General features: G+C 44.4%; 1 pseudogene; it reads right to left on the reverse strand.

The window, feature by feature from the left end:
- Positions 1–10,296: 10,296 nt before the first annotated feature.
- Positions 10,297–10,393, reverse strand: LOC123461180 (annotated as a pseudogene).
- Positions 10,394–14,771: the final 4,378 nt, after the last annotated feature.

Raw genomic sequence — 14,771 nt, forward strand, 5'->3', positions numbered from 1 at the left:
GACCCTGTCTCAAAAAAACAAAAACAAATCAAAGAAGGTAGAAAAAGATGATAGACACCTTGGGGTTGTCCTCTGACCTCCACACACATGCACCTGCACACTCATACACACAAACAAATAAATTTTAAAAAGTGTGCTGAGGCCAAGTGTAGTGAAGGTAGAAGGATTGCCTTGAGTTCAAGGCCACCCTAAGACTACATAGTGAATTCTAGGTCAGCCTGGGCTAGAACAAGATCCTACCTTGAAAAACAAAAACAAAAACAAAGTATGCTGGAGAGATGGCGTAGCAGTTAAGGCACTTGCCTGTGAAGCCTAAGGACCCTGGTTTGATTCCCCAGTACCCATGTAAGCCAGATGCAGAAGGTGACACACATATCTGGAGTTTATTTGCAATGGCTAGAGAACCTGGTGTGCATGTGCTCTCTGTCTGCCTCTTTCTCAAATAAATAAATAAAACACATTTTTTATTGACAACTTCCATAATTATAGACAATAAGCCATGACAATTCTCTCCCCTTCCCCACTTTCCGCTTCACAAATCTACTCCCCACCATATCCCCTCCCTCTCTCATACTTTGTTTTGTTTTTCCAAGGTGGGGTCTCGCTCTAACCCAGGCTGTCCTGGAATTCACAGTCTCAGGGTGGCCTCGAACTCACTGATGATCCTCCTACCTCTGGCTCCCAAGTGTTGGGAGTGTGCCACCACGCCCAGTAGTTATTTTATTTTGATGTCATCATCTTTTCCTCCTATTGTGAAGGTCTTGTAAAGGTAGTGCTAGGCACTGCAAGGTCATGGTTATGGAGGCCAATTTCTGGAAGATTGCATTGTAACCAGTCCTAACCTTCCTTTGGCTCTTACATTTCTTAAGCCACCTCTTCCTCAATTAACCGGGAGCCTTAGAAGGTGTGATAGAGATATTTCAGTGCTGAGCACACCTCTGTCACTTCTCAGCACTATGGTGACTTTTGGTCATCCCAGTGGCCACCACCATTTGAAAAGAGATGCTTCTCTAACCAAAAGTGAGAGTAGCATTAAAATATGGGTATGAACATTAAGAAATGTGCTTACAGGGCTGGAGAGATGGCGTAGTGGTTAAGCGCTTGCCTGTGAAGCCTAAGGACCCCGGTTCGAGGCTCGGTTCCCCAGGTCCCACGTTAGCCAGATGCACAAGGGGGCGCACGCGTCTGGAGTTCGTTTGCAGAGGCTGGAAGCCCTGGCGCGCCCATTCTCTCTCTCTCCCTCTATCTGTCTTTCTCTCTATGTCTGTCGCTCTCAAATAAATAAATAAATAAAAATTAAAAAAAAAAAAAAGAAATGTGCTTACAGGGAAGTTTGGTGAGCATAATATATGCATTTAGCCAGATGAGAGCAGGTCTTATATTCTTGGGGTTCATGACCTCCCCCACCATAGGCTTTTTTTTCAATTTTTTTGTCTTTCTGTGTACTTTTTAAATTTTTTTTATTTTTTTAAATTTTTATTAGCATTTTCCATGATTGTAAAAAAAAAAAATCCCATGGTAATTCCCTCCCCCCAACACACACTTTCTCCTTTGAAATTCCATTCTCCATCATATTACCTCCCCATCACAATCATTGAATTTTTTTTTAATTAACAACTTCCATGATTATAAAAACCATCCCATGGTAATGCCCTCCCTCCCCCCACTTTCCCTTTGAAACTCCATTCTCCATCATATCCCCTCCCCATCTCAATCAGTCTCTCTTATTTTGATGTCATGATCTTTTCCTCCTCTTATGATGGTCTTATGTAGGTAGTGTCAGGCATTGTGAGGTCATGGATATCCAGGCCATTTTGTGTCTGGAGGGAGCACATTGTAAGGAGTCCTACCCTTCCTTTGGCTCTTACATTCTTTCCGCCACCTCTTCTGCAATGGACCCTGAACCTTGGAAAGTGTGATAGGGGTATTACAGTACTGAGCATTCCTGTCACTTCTTTCCAGCACCAAGATGCCTTCTGAGTCATCCCAAGGTCACTGCCACCTGAAAAGAGAAGATTCTCTACCAAAAGTGAGAATAGCATTAATACAAAGGTATGAACATTAAGAGAAGTGCTTACTGGGCAGTTTGATAAGCATAGTATATACATTTAGCCAGACAGTAGCAGATGTTACACCCTTAAGGCTCATGACTACCCCTGTTTTAAGTTTTCAGTATCAGGGATGTATTCCCTCCCATGGAGTGGGCCTCCAGTCCAATTAGAGGGCAGTTGGTTTCCACCATGACAGACGTGCCACTATTGCAACCATTGGCTCATTTGGCCTGGCTGGCCCAATATAAGTCTTGCAATGTCCACTGTCCACCATAGGGTTTTGATTAGGTTTTCAGTACCAGGCACATATTCCCTCCCATGAAGCAGGCTTCCAGTCCAACGGGAGAGTGGTTAGTTCCCCCATAACAGACATGCCACTATGCACACATTGGCTCATTTCACCTGTCTGACCATATTTAAGGCTAGCAGTGCCCACTGTTGTTTATCTCCACTCATGATTTCTCTCTCTCCCATGGAACTGCATGAAGTGTAGCCTTTTCCACCTTTCTGTCAGCACGGAAGAGGTTTTTGGCTCCGCTCCAGCAGGATTTCGCAGTGATATGTGGAGTCTTTGGCAATAGGGTCTTACCATCTATTCCTGGTGAAATCCAGAGCTTGAGCAACAGGCTATAATGTTTGGGGGGAGATATCAGGGACCTCCTTGGCCCACAACTCACTGGAAAGTATCCAATCCCTGGTACTGAAATTTTTGTAGTAACAATCTATGGCTTCTGGATGCACCATTATCCAAAAAGCAGGTGTCCATAATGCTTATTCAGTTTTTGATTTTGATTAACCCTTCCCCCACCCTGCTTTTTTTTTTGTAAAGGTGTGTGCTACCATGCCCAACCTTTAGTTTATTGATTTTTAATATTTTTAAATTTTATTTATTTGAGAGAGAGAGAGAGAGAGAGATAGAAAGATGGAAAGGGAGAGAGAATGGGTGCACCAGTGCCTTCAACCACTGTAAACAAACTCCAGAAGCATGTGCCCCCTTCTGCAGCTGGCTTATGTGGGTCCTGGGGAATTGAACCTGGGTCCTCTGGATTCTCAGGTAAAAGCCTTAACCACTAAGCCATCTCTCCACTCCCCCCACCCTTCTTTTCTTTTACTCAGTCTCTTCCCATGACCTCACTTAGGCTATTGCGCCCCCAGTAATCTGTTCATCTACTTAAATATATGGGATACCACCTCCTGAAGTCCTCCCCTCTCCTGCCTCCCTTATAGCCCCTTTCTAGCTTACCAAGTTTTATTCCAACTCCCATACAAACCCAAACATTTGTAGCTAGGATCCACATATAAGAGAGAACATGCAGTGTTTGGCATTCTGGGCCTGGGTTACCTCACTTCGTATAATCCTTTCCAGATCCATCCATTTCCCTGCACATTTCATAATTTCATTTTTCTTTACTGCTGAAAAGAACTCCATAGCATAAATGTACCACATCTTCATTATCCATTCATCAGTTGGGGGGCATCTAGATTGGTTCCATTTCCTAGCTATTATGAACAGAGCAGCAATAAACATGGTTGAGCAAGTATCTCTAAGGTAGTGAGACAAGTCCTTACGATATATGCCTAGGAGTGCTATTGCTGGGTCATATGGTAAATCTATTTTTAGTGTCTCAGGAACCTCCACACTGATTTCCACAATGGCTGTACCAGATTACATTCCCACTGACAGTATAAAAGGGTTCCTCTTTTTCTGCATCCTCACCATTATTTATTGTCATTTGTTTTCTTGATAGCCATCTGACAGAAGTGAGATGGGTTCTCAAGGTAGTTTTAATTTGCATTTCCCTGTTGGCTAAGGAGTAGGCCTTTGGGGGGGGATGTTTATATGCCATGTGTATTTCTTTTGAGAACTATTTTTTAAATATTTTTATTTTAATTAATTTATTTATTTGACAGAGGAAGAGGAAGAAAGAGAGAGAGAATGGGTATATCAGGGCCTCCAGCCACTGCAGATGAATGCCAGATGCATGCTCCCCCTTGTGCATCTGGCTAACATGGGTCCTGGGAAATCAAACCAGGGTCTTTTGACTTTACAGGCAAACGCCTTAACCACTAAGCCATCCCTCCAGCCCAAGAAAACTCTTTTTTGAGTTCCATAGCCCATTTTTAAAATTTTTTTTGGTTTATTTTTATTTATTTATTTGAGAGTGACAGACAGAGAAAGAGGCAGAAAGAGAGAATGGGCATGCCAGGGCTTCCAGCCGCTGCAGATGAATTCCAGATGAATGCGCCCCCTTGTGCATCTGGCTAATGTGGGTCCTGGGGAATCAAGCCTTGAACCGGGGTCCTTAGGCTTCACAGGCAAGTGCTTAACCACTAAGCCATCTCTCCAGCCCCCATAGCCCATTTTTAATTGGGTTGTTTGATTTTTTTGTTGTTGTTGTTGCTTCTACTGGAGGCTGGGAATGTAGCTCAGCTGATACACCACATAAGCCAGGCATGGTGATGCACACCAGCCATCTCAGAACTTGGGAAGTGGAGGCAGGAGGATCAGTAGTTCAAGATCAGAAACACTGGGGGGTCCTAGGGGCTAGCAGAGCTGCCTTCCAGAAAAGTTCAAGGTCATTCTCAGCTACTTAGTAAATTTAAGACTGGCCTGGGCAGCTATCTACAGTAAAATAATTTATAAATGAATATATAACACACATGCAGGGCAGAGTTGGTCTATAGAGTAAGAGCCACTAGCTCCGTTTAAGAGGATTATTCATAAGTCTGAAAATGGAAACACTGCCTGTGTGGATTAGGAGTAGGTGATCAAATCTGGTATACTCATGCAAGGGAATACTCACCAGGCCCACGGCAAACACATCTGCATCCAGAGCCACCCAGCTGCTCCATGAGCCTCCCCCCCAGTGAGCCAAAGAAGGGGTTCTGCTAAACTTCCACTGTGTGAAGTTCGAGACCAGGTGCACTCATCTCTTGCAGTGGAATCAGGGTGGTGGCAAGTAGCGACGCAGGACTGGACACAGAAGGGCCTTCTCGCCCGTCGGGATCTCCAACTGGGGCTGACTTGGCAAGTACATTCCATGGAGAAAAGACGCGAGGCTGTGCTCTTTTCTGATTTATGATGCCTGATTTGGCTTTTGTTTTGATTTTTAGGCAGAGTCACAATAGAGTCCTAGTTGACCAGGAACTCACTCAAGGCTCACCCAGGCTGTTCTTCAACTCACTTTCACTCTCCTACCTCAGTTTCTGAGCCTTGGTGATACCTGTTTGTTTTTAATCTATTAGGTTTTAAGTGAAGGTGCACACTTATAATCCCAGCTACCACACCTGACTGATAACTGGGTGTTTGTTTGTTTGTTTTGTTTTGTTGAGGTAGGGTCTCACTCTAGCCCAGGCTGACCTGGAATTCACTTTATTCTCAGTGTGGCCCCAGACTCACGGCAATCCTCCTACCTCTGCCTCCCAAGTGCTGGGATTAAAAGCATGCACCACCATGGCTGGCTTGGTTTTGAAACTACATATTATTTATTTATTTATTTGAGTGAGATAGAGAAAGAAGAGAGGGAGAGAGAGAGCATGCCATGATCTCTAGCTGCTGCAAAAGAATTCCCGACACCTTGTGCATCCTGGGGACTTGAACCTGGATCTTTTAGCTTTGCAGACAAGCGCCTTAACTACTAAGCCATCTCTCTAACTGTGATATCTGTTTTTTGTTGTTGTTGTTGTTTTGTTTTGTTTTTTAAAGCTATTAGAGGAGCCAGGTGTGGCGTGAGCCTTTAATCCCAGCACTCTTGAGGTGGGAGGATCGTCATGAGTTTGAGGCCACTCTGAGACTATAGTGAATTTCAGGTCAGTCTGGGCTAGAGCCAGACCCTACCTTGAAAAACAAAACAAAACCAAGCTATTAGAAGACTCGAGAGAAAAGTTGAAGGTGCTTGTATGCAAAACCTGATAGCCCAGGTTCACTTCCCCAATGTCCACATAAAGCCAGATGCACAAAGTGTTGGGAGCTCTGAGCCTAACCTCGGCCATGTGACAGAAACTGCCATATAGCAAGTTAAGTTTCTCTCCTCATCTAAATGCTCAGTTACCAGAAATGAAGAAATCATATCCTTGGGTGATAAGCCCCCCTCTCCCCATGCTGCTGGTAACTGATAAAGAAACAGAGATTAGCCAGTAACTCTGTGATCTTTGGCCTGATTATGTCCCCTTCCCCCTACAACCTTATATAAACCTACATGTAAGAATAAACTCTCGAGGCCTTGACCAGAAACTTGGCTTGGTCTCCTTCCTTGCGTCTGTTTGCCTCTGCCCATTCAGGTTAACTTCCCCTCGGGTCCTTGTTCAACTCCCCACTGGCCAGGGCACAAAGTACTGCCTGTATCTGGGGTTCATTTGCAGTGGCAGGAGGCCCTTGTGTGCCTATTCAATCTCTCTCTCTCTCAATATATATATATATATATATATATATATATATATATATATATATATATATATATATATTTATTTATTTATTTATATTTATATTTATATTTATTTATATTTATATTTATTTATTTAAATACATATGTATATATACATATATACATATATATATATATATATATACACATATATATGTGTGTGTGTGTGTGTGTGTATGTATTCCCTCACAGCAGTAAGGAGAGCCACTAATACACCCTTGGACATGTCAGGTATTCCCTCACAGCAGTAAGGAGAGCCACTAACACACCCTTAAGGCAATGCCTTAGCAACTCCTCTTCTGTGACTAGTCCATTCAAACACATGCTGGACGTAATGGGTCAATACATCCTGATCTCAATGCATGGACAGTAAGACGAACCATATCCACAGAATTAACTTTTTTTTTTTTTTTTTTTTTTTTTTTGTAGTAGGTTTTCAATCTAGCCCAGACGGACTTGGAATTCACTATGTAGTCACAGGCTGGCCTCAAAATCAGTGAACCTCCTACCTCGGCCTCCTCAGTGCTGAGGTTAAAGGCGTGTGCCACCATATTCAGCCTCAGAATGAAATTTTAGGGAAAATTCTCTATTTATCATCTTACAGTTGTGCCTGATTGGGCACGCATATGATTAAAATCAGATGCATCATGGGAAAGAACAGGCATATCAAAACAGAAACATATCCTTCCCTTCCCCTAGCAACCAAATCCTCCTCCTCAACCCACCAAAGGAAACCCCGAGCAGGGACCCACTGCTGTGGAGCCGCTCTGCTCAAACGTGACTGCTCTCTCGCAGCAAATCGCCTGGCTGCTGTTCTTGCAGGGCTTCCTACTGGAGCTTTAAGTAAACCTTGCTGCTTTGCTCTTTGTATGCACGTGCCAATCCATTTTTTTTTTCTTTATTTATTTGAGAGAGATAAACAGGCATGGAGAGAGAATTGGTGCATCAGGGCCTGTAGCCGCTGCAAGCAAACTCCAGATGCTACATGCGCCCCCTTGTGCCCCCTTGTGCATCTGGCTTACATGGGTCCTAGGGAATCACACCTGGGTCCTTTGGCTTTGCAGGCAAGTGCCTTAAGCACTAAGCCATTTCTCCAGGCCTGAACTTGCCAATTCTTAAGATGCTAAGGACCTGGAAACACCCAGTCCAGCCAAAACCACCAGTAACACCATACCACCTAAACACACACACACACACACACACACACACACACACACACAAATATACATGTAATCTCCCAAGGGAGGTGCTTCATGGACAGAGATCTTTGCATGTGGTGCCAGGAGACCAGGATGGAGCTGTGATGTTGAAGCCATCTGTGATCCTGGTGTTATCCCAGGAAGCCAGTAGTGGGAGAAAAGAGGTGTTGAGAACCAAGCTCCGGGAGCAGCAGGTTGTCAGTGGTTGGAAGTGGACAGGATCCAACAGAAGGCAAAGAAAGGGAAGAGATGGTGATACTGGTGAGGAGCAATGAAGGGTGGATGTCAGAAGCCAGCAGAAACTTCCAGAAGCATATGTTTCTTCAGGTCAAGGAAAAGGAGGACAATGGAGGCACCATCTTTGGGTGTGACCATGTGAAGGTCATTTGATAGAGCATTCTGGGGGGTAAAGAGGGGATAAAAGCCAGGCTGGGTCAGGTGTGGTGGCACACACCTTTAATCCTAGCACTTGGGACACAGAGGTAGGAGGCTCACCATGAGTTCAAGGCCACCCTGAGACTACATAGTGAGTTCCAGATCAGCAGCTGGCTGCAGCGAGAAGAGAGGAGAAAGGGTACAAGCCATTTGAGACCTATTTTTCCACTCACCCTCTCTTCGTCCTAGACCTGGCTCAATACCACCACCTCCAGGAAGCCTTCCTAAGGGATGTTGCATTCATTCGGTCATGAATTACTCATTGCAGTCACTAACGCAGTGATTGCAACTGTGACTGAATTTCATTTAGCACCCAGTGCATTCTGTCAAAACTCCAGCAACACATGACCCAGAACTGTATGCCTGAGCAGACTGGACATGGAATTCAGTCATGGTCACTTGGTCAGCAGCCAGGGATGGGGTGGAGCTGGTACCACAGCTCCAGGCTGCCAGCTGCAGCGGCCTCAGGAGTTTTTTTGTTTTTGTTTTTGTTTTCCAGGTTGGGTCTGGCTCTAGCCCAGGCAGACCTAGAATTCATAGGAAGTCTCAGGTTGGCCTTGAACTCAGCGATCCTCCTACCTCAGCCTCCCAAGTGTTGGCATTAAAGATGTGTGCCACCATGCCCGACCTAAGAGACAGTTTTCATAATTGTCTTTACAGTAGCCCTACATAGATTATGGTGGTTTCTAAAGCTACATATACAGAGCTGCTGAGGAACTTAAATGAGATCATGGGTAGTTCCTGGTATGTACTGGATGACATCACGACAATGAGGAAGAATTTTAAGTGACAAGGTTGCTCAGGAAGTTATGATTTTACAAACTAACCATAGTCCTTAGGACAGAAGATGTAGCTCAGTTGGTAGAGTGCCTGCCTAGCATGCACGGAGTCCTAGATTGGATCCCCAAGATCGCATAAATTGGGCATTAGTGATTCACACCTATAATCTCAGTACTTAAGGATGAAGATGGAAGGACCAGGAGTGCAAAGTCAACCTCAACTATATATGGAGTTAGTATTCTTTGAGTGTAAGGCCAGCCTGATGTATACCAGACCTTGCAAGATTTGTTTGTTTGAGAAAGAATGAGCTTGTCGGGGCGTCTTGCCAGTGCAAATGAACTCCAGATGCATGCACCACTTTGAGTGGCTCACTTTACATGGGTACTGGGAATTGAATCCAAATTGTTGAGCTTTGCAAGCAAGTGCCTTTATTTATTTTTTAAAATAAATTTTGTTTATTTTTATTTATTTGAGAACAACAGAGAGGGAGAGAGAGAGAATGGGCACACCAAGGTATCCAGCCACTGCAAACAAACTCCAGATGCATGTGCCACCTTGTGCATCTGGCTCACATGGGTACTGGGGAATTGAGCCTTGAACTGGAGTCCTTAGGCTTCACAAACAAACGCTTAACCACTAAGCCATCTCTCTAGCCCTTTCCTTTTTATTTATTTATTTGTTTTTTTTTTTGAGGTAGAGTCTCACTCTAGTCCAGCTGACCTGGAATTCTCTATGTAGTCTCAGGGTGGCCTTGAACTCGTGGTGATCTCCTACCTCTGCCTCCTGATCGCTGAGATTAAAGGCATGCACCACCAGGTCCAGCTCAAACTGTCTCTATTTCTTTCTTTCTTTTTTTTCTTTTTTTTTTTTTTTGTTTTTTCGAGGTAGGGTATCACTCTAGCTCAGGCAGATCTGTTATTCACTATGTAGCCTCAGGGTGGCCTGGAACTCATGATGACCCTCCTTCCTCTACCTCCCGAGTGCTGGGATTAAAGGCATGCGCCACCACGCCTGGCAAACTGTCTCTATTTCTATCACTAACTTTAGGTCTCTGGTCCAATTCTTTGTCCTGGGACACAAGAATCTGGAAATCTCGTTGCTATCCCCTTGACTCAGATCTGTACCTATAACAGTGGTAGAGCACTTGCCCAGCATACGCAAGACCCTGGTTCAACCCCAAGAACCACACAATGAAACAAAACAACTAACTAAGCTAAACAGTACACGCTTGCTATGGCTTGGCTGTGGCTCGTCCTCCGAGGTCTGCGTGTTGCTGTGTTGGGAGCCTGGCTCTCGGTGTAGCAAGGGCAGGAACTGGGACCTCAAAGAGATGGAGTATAGCGGGAGGGTCTTGAAACTTTGGGAACCAGCTTCCTGATGTACCTATTTTGTGAGGTAACTTCTTTTTTAAATATGGACTACTTCACAAATTTGTGTGTCATCCTTGTGCAGGGGCCATGCTAATCTCTGAATCGTTCCAATTATGCGCTGCTGCAGTGAGCACGGATGGGACTTCTTGCCCGTCAGCTGCCCTGTGCCAGAATCTGCAGCATGCTATTTAGATGTTAAGGCACCCAAACTCAATAAACCTCCTTTGTTTATAAAGTTGGCCAGCCTCAGGTTATTTCATTATGGTAACAAAACTAAACAACATTAAAGACCCATTTATTGTATGTCAATAATGCCTCGATAAACCAGGAAAAGAAAACCATCCCAAAGTAAATAGGAGAAAGTCAAATAGAGAATGTAAATCCTGTCATTGATGTGCACTCCAGCTCCCATGAACGTAGAAGCAAGATGAAACCCCAAGCCCATTTAAAACAAGCTTAAGGGCCACTGCTGACCCAGAAACCAGAGCTCTGGAGGAAGTTATGAGAGGCGGCAGGAGCTCACAAGTTCCTTCAGAGCCAAGAAGAACGAAGCACAAAGCACATGGCAGCAGCCTTCATAGCCAGCTTGCTTTGTTTCCAAGAAGCAGAGTGAGGGGTCTCACATGATTCATGGAGGAGGAGGGGGAGGAAGGCCCTGTAACAAGTGCACACCTTGGGCATCAGGACATCTGACAGAGCTGGGTATGGTGGCCCACACCTATAATTCCAACACTTGGGAGGCAGAGGTAGGAGGATTGCCATAAATTGGAGACCATCCTGGACTAGAGTGAAACCCTTCCCGGCCTCACATCCCACACCAACCCTGGGCAAATAAATGATGGAAGAATAAAAAGGTAAAGAGCACAGACTCTAGAGAAGCTGCTTTAAAAATCATAAAATAGGACTGAAGAGATGGCTTCATGGTTAAAGTACTTGCTTGCAAATCCAAAGGACCCAGGTTCAATTCCCCAGGACCCATTATAAGCCAGCTGCAGAAGGTGGTGCATGCACCTGGAGTTTGTTTGCAGTGGCTGGAGCCCTGGGTACACCCATTTTCTCCCCCTCTGTCTCTCTCTCTGACCCTTTCAAATGGATAAAAATAAATTAAAAAAAAATCATGCCGGGTGTGGTGGTGCACGCCTTTAATCCCAGCACTCGGGAGGCAGAGGTAGGAGGATCACTGAGAGTTCAAGGTCACCCTGAGACTACACATTGAATTCCAGGTCAGCCTGAGCTACAGTGAGACCTAACCTCAAAAAAACAAAACAAACAAACAAAAACAACAAAAAAAAAAAACCCATAAGATAAAAAGGAGAAAAGGGACAGGAAAGCCATGCAGCAAGTAACAACTTGCTGGTGAAAATGTCACCAGAACAGATGAAAACTGCCACCGAGCCTTTTACTGTTAGTTAAACAAAGAATGAATACATAGTTATCTCTGGAAAGTGGGGGCATTAAGAGAGGTATTAGCCGGGTGTGGTGGCACACACCTTCAATCCCAGCACTCAGGGGGCAGAGGTAGGATCTCCGTGAGTTCAAGGACAGTCTGCGATTACAAAATTCGAGGTCAGCCTGGGCTAGAGTGAGACCCTACCTTGAAAAAAAAAAAAACAAAAGCTTAAACATTTTAGAAGAGGGCTGGAGAGATGGCTTAGCGGTTAAGCGCTTGCCTGTGAAGCCTAAGGACCCCGGTTCGAGGCTCGGTTCCCCAGGTCCCACGTTAGCCAGATGCACAAGGGGGTGCACACGTCTGGAGTTTGTTTGCAGAGGCTGGAAGCCCTGGCGCACCCATTCTCTCTCTCTCCCTCTGTCTTTCTCTCTGTGTCTGTCGCTCTCAAATAAATAAATTAATTAATTAACTAATTTAAAAAAATTTTTAGAATATTAGGATTTGTTGGTAGGTGAGCTGACAGAACCAAGACACAAAGGAAGAAATAACGTCTTCTAAGGGATGGCAAATTGAAAAGTTCAGCATAGCTGAAAATAGTCAAGAAAGTGGGGAATAAGAATGAGATCATGAACAAAGAAAGTGGAATGAAAAGAGTGGAAGAAGCCCAGGTGGTGGTGCATGCCTTTAATCAGTACTCTGGGAGGCAGAGATAGGAGGGTAACCAAAAAAAAAAAAAAAAAAAAGTGGAAGAGAGTTAAAGGGAGGGCTGGAGAAATGGCTCAGCAGTTATGTCTAATGCCTAACAACCCAGGTTCAATTCTAGTATCCACATAAAGCACAGTGGTGCATGCATCTAGACTTTGTTTGAAGTGGCTAGAGGCCCTAGTGCATCCATTCCATTCTCTCTCTCTCTCTCTCTCTCTCTCTCTCTCTCTCTCTCTCTCTCTCTCTCTTCTTCTTCTTCTTCTTTGCCTGAGGTAGGGTCTCAGTGTAGCCCAGGCTGTCCTGGAATTCACCATGTAGTCTCAGGGTGGCCTCGAACTCACAGTGATCCTCCTACCTCTGCTTCCCAAGTGCTGGGATTAAAGGCATGAACCACCATGCCTGGCTTCTTTCTCTTCTCTGCCCCGCCCCCCTCTGCTTGCAAATAAATAAATAAATAAATTTAAAAATAGTTAAAGGGAGAGCAGATTTGGAAGAACCACAGACAATCTAACACACATCCCAGAACAGGAAACTAAAACAACAGAACAGGGTTGGAGAGATGGCTTTGTGTTTAAGACCTGGGAAGCCTAACGACCCAGGTTCAGTACCCCAGTACCCACATAAACCAGATTTGCACAAGGTGGTGCATGTGTCTGGAGTTCATTTGCAATGACTAGAGGCCATGGCATGTCCATTTTCTCACTCTCTCTCTCAAAAAACTAAAAAAAAAAAAAACAGAAATATTTAAAGACATAATGTAAGAAAGTTTTCCAGAAAGAAAAGGCCTGAATCTACAGATAGAAAGGTACATAAATCTTGAGGAAAATGTGTCACTATCAAGGTGGTCTCTATGAAGGTAACTAGACTTACAATATAAAAGAAAGGCTAGGGAAAATGGCTCAGGGTTAAAAGTGCTTGCTCCATAAGCCTGCTGACTGGAGTTCAGATCCCCAGTACCCACATAAAAAGCTATAATCCAGAGGCACCCTTGGCAATGGGAGGAAGAGCCAGAAGAATCCCAAAGCTCAAGGGCCAGGTAGTCTGGCCTTCCCAGAGACAAAAAACAACAAAAGAGCTGGACATGGTGGCACACACCTTAAAACCCAGCACTTGGGAGGCAGAGATAGGTGGATTGCTGCAAGTATGAGGCCAGCTTGAGACTACATAGTGAAGTCCAGGTCAGCCTGGGCTAGAGCGAGACCCTACCTCGGAAAAAAAAAAAAAAAAAAAAGAAATCTTGCCTCAAACAAGGTGTTGCAGTCTGGTTCGCATTGCTGGTAGAAATCACCCAACCAAGAGCAGCTTCTGGGAAAAAGAGGTTTATTTGGCTTACAGGCTTGAGGGGAAGCTCCACGATGGCAGGGGAAAACGATGGCATGAGCAGAGGGTGGACATCACCCCCTGGCCAACAGAAGATGGATCACAGCAACAGGAGGGTGTGCCAAACACTGGCATGGGGAAACTGGCTATAAAGCCCATAAGCCCGCCCCCAACAATACACTCCCTCCAGGAGGCATTAATTCCCAAATCTCCATCAGCTGGGGAGCTAGCATTCAGAACACCTAAGTTTAAGGGGGACACCTGAATCAAACCACCACACAAGGTATAAAGGGACCAACCAAAGTTGTCTCCTGACCTCCATACTTCTACTATCCTATGACATGCATGCATTCACACATACACTTTATACACACATACACACACTACAAATAATAATTTAAAAATAAATATAAAGAAAAAACAAACAGCCAGGCCTGATGGTTAAGGCCTATTATTCCAACAATCCAGGAGGCTGAGGCAACAAGTTCAAAACCTGCCTGAACTACAGAGTGAGTTCAAGGCCAGCCTAAGCAACTTAATGACACAAATGTCTAAAATGACCACAGTCGAAGAAGCTATAGTCATAGCTAGAGGGTCACCGCTCTTCTTGTTGTCATATAACATCGTGGTCTCATACGTAGAATGATTGCTGACACTTTGTAGAGCCCATGCCGTGATATCATACACAGGATTGTTTAAATATAAATGTCCATGCCCTTTAAAAAAATAAATAAATAAAAATAAAATGAAAAAGCAAAAAGAGGGCTACGGATTTAGCTCAGGGTTAAAGCGCTTGCTTACTACTTGTGAGGCTCTGGGTTTAATTTCTAGTACTGGGCTAAAAGATTATATCATCTTGTACAGATTAAAAAATAATAAACCAGCCATAGTGGGTCACGCCTGAAATCCCAGTCCTTGTGGAGCTGTGGCAGGAAAACTGATAAAAAGTTTGAGGCCAGCCTAGAATGAGGTCCTATATCACAAAGCCCAAAAAGAAAAGAAAAAAAAAAAAGTCAGGTGTGGTGGTACATGCCTTTAATCCAAGCACTTGGGAGGCTGAGGTTGGAGGGATGCCTGAGACTAATTCCAGGTCAGCC

This window comes from Jaculus jaculus, chromosome 5 (assembly GCF_020740685.1).
Source record: "Jaculus jaculus isolate mJacJac1 chromosome 5, mJacJac1.mat.Y.cur, whole genome shotgun sequence".
Taxonomy (NCBI): Eukaryota; Metazoa; Chordata; class Mammalia; order Rodentia; family Dipodidae; genus Jaculus; species Jaculus jaculus.